Source organism: Thermobia domestica, chromosome 1, assembly GCF_964235325.1.
Source record: "Thermobia domestica chromosome 1, izTheDome1.hap1.1, whole genome shotgun sequence".
Lineage (NCBI taxonomy): Eukaryota > Metazoa > Arthropoda > Insecta > Zygentoma > Lepismatidae > Thermobia > Thermobia domestica.
Window position 1 is genome coordinate 218,944,422 of NC_137454.1, and position 6,065 is coordinate 218,950,486.

At 37.0% G+C, this 6,065-nt stretch overlaps 1 protein-coding gene across 6 annotated transcripts in view; it reads right to left on the bottom strand.

The window, feature by feature from the left end:
- Nucleotides 1-6,065, bottom strand: part of LOC145694003 (cilia-and flagella-associated protein 96-like) — a 101,861-nt gene that overhangs the window by 86,364 nt on the left and 9,432 nt on the right. Inside the window, exon 1 of one of the 6 annotated variants that reach the window (XM_081770178.1) lies at nt 1,185-1,495. The exons of 1 other annotated variant lie outside the window; for it this stretch is intronic. The gene's annotated coding sequence lies outside the window, so the exon portion shown is untranslated. 4 more of the 6 variants (XM_081770151.1, XM_081770167.1, XM_081770172.1 and 1 more) reach the window with 4 other exon arrangements.

The following is a 6,065-nucleotide window of genomic DNA, read 5'->3' on the forward strand; positions in this document are numbered from 1 at the left end:
TCTGCTCTGCATTGTACAACCTGTGGATCACATACTAACTCGAAACAGCTATATACAGTACGGGTTACTTGGCTTATAGAGAATCAGGGTAAATGTCAGTGCTACTTTCGGTCCCTTTCCGTATTATCAGGTTTTATTTAACATTAAGGGACACAGTATTTATTTTATTCAATTCCTAATCTAACCTACTACTACAAGATCTATTCTAAGTACACATATATAAATACTCACACACGAAAAATATTACAGGCACTGACCTTCAACATAAATATTATTCACACAGTTTAATCTAGATTCCCTGTTCTCAAGTGCTTCTCCAAGAATACACCCTATGACGATATATATATGAGCCTTGAGCACATAAACATACAACGCAGCAATTAAGTTACCAATATCTGGCAGACATAGATAATATTTACTCAACTTATTAATTTACTTAGCCTTCTTTCAATAGGAACTAATACGAAGTATTGAATTAATTCAACAAATCTTTAGATCAACTTTCCGAATAATCTATCAGTGCAAAGAAAACTCACTTTTTAATTCAGAAAAAAAAAATGTCAACATAAACAAATGAATACTACACGGCGAAACATCATCATACGTACTGATTACTGAAGAGGAATCAGACAAATGACGATCGAACCTCGTTAATTTCTAGTACCCAAATAGCCGTTAGGCTACGTGATTTGTGCCCAAATTGCATTATTATATAGGGTTCTGAATTCTTTCTTTATATAGAAATATCATATCATACCACAAATTAATGTCCATGGTTAATCTAAAAGCCAATTATTTGTTGTACTAATAATTCAGAAGGTTGTAAATTCGGAAAACAACGATTACATTTTTACAGACTATCTATAACGTAGCCGAACTATGATCGCATTTTGAAGTTATGATACAAATTCCCCCTTACCCCCAAAAAGTATATGTTCGAACTACATGTAGAATATATTATCAAACGTATCCGAGGGAACTATAGCTTATTACACCAACATTGCCATTATGATATTTACACCTACGAAATTTTTAACCGATGAATTTAGCCAAGATTATTACTTTTGAGAACACCGCAAAAAAAAAAAAAAAAATCCACATCAACCATCCACTAATCCTCGTTGCTACCAATGATGAAAGTTTCCCTGGTTCACGAGACACGCAATAATCTAAATGAGACTTACTTGCTATCGTAGTTGGAATAACTAGGATACTGACACCCCATCACTCTGTAATCCAGCCTCCTGGTTACTTCGTTGTTACAAGGTTAAATAAGTCCAAATGAACTGTCCCAAAGCCAGTGGCGTAACTAAAGGCTTGGGGCCCTCACGCAAACAGCGTGAAGCGGGGCCCCTTCTCTACGTCCCACTTCACGATTTGGGGGCCCCCTGATGGCTTAAGACCCCCCGCAATGCGGGGCCCTTATTTACGCCGCTGCCCAAAGCCATGCTTTTATCTCGATGTCGTCTGCCACTCTTTGCCCCACCGAAAAGCATTTTCGCCGATTCCAAGAGGTTCATCCAATACATGGCTAAAATAGCACTCTTATTGGTCACATACGGTTGACGTCACAAAGATTCAAGTTCAACCTGCCTGTTACTATGCTTGTTGCTTTCGTTTCGCTGTTTTGTGTTTGTATGTGTTTAAAAACAGAGAGAGGAGATTATCAACACGGTACAAATACATTATCCTTAAAGAAGTCTTCGTCCATTGAAAAACACGTTTCACATGAATGTTAGGCTATTATTATTTACAATTTTAACATTTTAATTAGATTACAGAGACAATATTAGATAATGGTGCTCACAATGAATACACTGGTTTTTGCAGAAATCGTGCACTTTGTTACGCAACACCTTCTTTTGATTTCAAATTTACATACAAAACTTGGGTTTCACTCAATTGATGATGTAAAATTGAAAACGTTTTGGCCTTGTTACTTTTACCATGTGCTAAAATGTTTCTCAAATAAACTTTACATTACACGCTCCAATTCGTCTTCATTTGCATCCAAAAGTAGGTCTGGTTTAGAAGTATTTTGCAGCAAATAAAGTTATAGTGTCGTTATTGATCAGCCATGGTCGGTTCAATTTCACTAGATATGCCCTCCAACTTGAACTAGATGCCCATTATTAGCTAGCAACCTTTATGAATCACATAAGGATACCAACTGGAACATACAATGTAAATTGTATTATAGCTATTTCGTTGGAGTTTAGCATCTCTTTCAACACCAAGGTTATAATGAGACATGGACCTACTGCTTCACGTGGAATCCGAACCACATGGAATTACGCCGGGAATCGAATCACAATGTAAAGTTAACCCTGCTTTTCTTTAGAATGAATATATCAGGGTCAACTTTACATCGCCTCAAGCTTTAAACCAGTGGTTCCCAAAAGTCAGCCTCCTGAAGGGTACTTGATGAACAAGCGAGGGATCAAGCTGACTACAGAAATGAACCATAAAATTGTCAATAAACTTAACAGATGTGTTTGATATTTTGTCTTTCTTATACTCCCATTCGAGACTTTTAAGTAATTAAACACTTAATAAATATAAACAGATGAAAACAAGACGAGTGGTTTGTTTTGAGTCCTGTTCATCAGCAAAGCTATATGAGCTATATGAGAACTATAACTACATAAGTTCTCGCCGAAAATCAAACTCAGGTCTCCCGTGCCGAAGACGTCTATGCTAATCATATAGCCACGAGGGAACTAAAGATGAAACTATGATTATTATTGTATTATCGTTATTATTATTATTATTATTATTATTATTATTATTATTATTATTATTATTATTATTATTATTATTATTATTATTGAAGACTTGAGATTTCAATGCTGAATCTGAAATCACAAAAAAGCACATATGGCCAATGAGTGGGAGGGAGGTTAGCGAGAAGTATACAGGTTTTAAGAAGGAGGCGCCAGGTAAACGGTTGGGAACCACTGTTTTAAACATTATCACTTACATTTTATAACCTCGCGCTTGTGCTTTCTGCTTTTCCTTGACCTTGTGCGGATTTGATGCAAAACTATCTTGTACAGACCACCTAGCACAGATTGACCTGTATTTTGCAAAAGAATAGAGTCGAAGATGATTCAAATCAAATGTTTTAAATAATATTCTCAGAAATAGTGGTATGAGGAGGGATAGGAGGGCATTTTCAAGCGGTGGTTACAATTACTAACAACTAACTCCAGAAAAGCGTGTGTGCAATGCTGAGATAGCCACAAAACGGAGTTTTATTGTGTTTTTTTTTTTTTTTTGGCTCAGGCCCGTCTTTCAGATCCGGCATCCGGCATCTTTTGACCGGAACGGGTTATCATCATTGCCATTTATTTATTTTCTTATCTTTATTGGGTATCCATGTTTGAAAGAAAAAAGGTGAAAAGGAAAAGGGAAAAAGGAAAGAACAAAAAAAAAACACAGCACAAGAACAAAACAAACAAAAAACAAAGAACAACAAGAATATTGTATTGTAATACACGCAGAGTTCGTCACCAGTCATGCTGGTGTCTATTGTCTTTTTAGCCTTAGAAAAAAGTAGATGTAAACAAAACCACCTGACTACCAGTGCGTTGATGACCAGCAGGGGTGCCCACAAGGGGGGGCTATGACGCAAACTGCGTCATTGAAATATTTTGGGGGGGTTAAAAATCTATATAAATATGTTTGATGGGGGGGTAAAATTAATCGAAAAGAAGATTTTTTTTCATGGAAGAACACCTACGGATAGACAATTGGGTGGTGCGTCATGGACATAAGGGGGGGTGGGCACCACTGATGACCAGTGATTGGTTGTTGGTCTCACTGCACTAGTATCCTACCGCAATATAATTTCTACTAAAATAATAATTTCAAATAAAAATATCTGAATTTATCCTGCATTTTGTGATAATAAACGCAATATATAATATTTAACAACAGATGTAGCTTTATTTCAACCTCATCCGTATTTGCACATACTTCATCAGCATTTACTGCGCATGCGTAGCGTTCGCACGCCTACCCCACTTATTTAAAATTATTGTAGAATGCAGAGTTCCATGGCGACGATGTTTGACAATAATCCATTTTCGTCTCGTGTTCAAAACACAAAAGAGGACAACAGGAACAGAGGCAATCTCGTTTATATAACGATTTAAGTGAATACATATTTCCAACGTAGGAGTAGTCCAGGGGCGGATCCAGAGGGGGCGATCGGGGCGATCTCCCCCCCCCCCCCAACAAAAGCAAGTTTTCTTATTTTATATATATAAATAAAATCCATCCCAAAGTTTGCAGCCCTTAAAAGTAGCAGTATGACAACCCACCGGCTCCCCCCCAGAAGTCGGTCCTAGATCCGCCCCTGGAGCAGTCATTGTCAGTGCGTTAATTATTTACCAACCAACCGTAGCCTTACACTTTGGAAATTATGCGACGACAGTAACCGCCCTTTCACATTATGCCGGAAACGGACCCGGCAAATCGCCGGACAAGGTAGAAAGAAATTGCAAGCAATAGAGCTTTTCACATATGTGCGGCGGTCTCCGGACATTTATCCGGCGAGCAAAAACAGCTGGATTTCCCTGCTAGAATCCGGCGCGGCAGACCGCCGTGTATAACCAAGCGGGACATTGCTAGCAATGAAGCTCTTCACATATTCGCGGCAAACTGCCGGATGGGTGTTGAGGGAGGAAGAAAGTGTTACTAGGAAAGAGTAGAGAGTGGTAGCGATAATATGCATGTGTTTTACGAATATAGACCCTATATATATATATATATATATATATATATATATATATATATATATATATATATATATATATATATATATATATATGTGTGTGTGTGTGTGTGTGTGTGTGTGTGTGGTTATGTTCTAGCCCAGTACACCTGGAGTAATTTTAACCAAACTTGTTACATACAATATATGGGAAAAGATCACATGTAAAAATAACTGAAAACGACCGACACTACCGAAGTGTCGAATCCATACCTCGTTGATTAAAGAGTCCAAATCAATATAAATTATTTTTTCAATGTATTAGATGATTGGGAGAAATAAATGTTCGAGTAGCACTGGGCAAATGAGTTTGTAATTCTATAAATTTGTGGTGCCCCACAATTGAAATATACACTATCAAATATTTCATCAATATTATATATTTAGTAATAATACCTTTATGTACTTTCGCAAAGCGAGAGAGAACCCATGATGTGATATTAGATAAATATGCCGTACTTTATATATTTTATAATTATCTTTATCACTTCTATGGTTGTAATTTCCTGAATAGTTCTTTGAATACAGGGAGTAGAGCAGTGCTTTAAAGAGACTTGAGTCAATAGTCGGAACGCTTAAAACAAAAGAATAAACCCGAAATACTATAATAATAATAATAATAATAATAATAATAATAATAATAATAATAATAATAATAATAATAATAATAATAATAATAAAGAATGCCTCGAGATCAGCCTTGGGCTCAGTGGTTGTGTTGACTTGGGGTTCTGGCAGTGGCGGATCTAGGCCACGGACGGGCGGCCTATGCCCCTCCAGTTTTCAGCGTGACGAAAATAATTTATGCTATTATTTATATATTTTTGAAACTTTATGGAAAACTCATGATATAATTCTCACTAGGCATTCTAGGGTTTGGCAGCACCCGCCCAGTTTTTAACTTCTAGATCCTCCACTGGATTCTGGGATAGTTCTCAACCACCGACTATCCTAAAAGGAGTTTATCCTGGTTTTTCCAGTCGCAACAGGTAAATACCGGGATCGTATTTTAAATATCCAGAACCTGGCCGCTATTTTGCTCAAGTCTATCAATTGTGGGAACAGTATAGAAAAATCTCCTTGAAGATACCACTTCTCTTTAAAAAAAAAAAAAAAAAAAAAAGTGAACCGTGTCTGACTTTTTTTTTTCTGTCTGTCTTAACAAAGCGAGTAGAAGACAGGTTTTGTTTCTTCAGTTGCACCGCAACCCTGCTCGCATATTTTTCATCTACTACAAATCGCCGGATAATATGAAAGGGTACACTTCTCATCCGGCAGTTTGCGGATC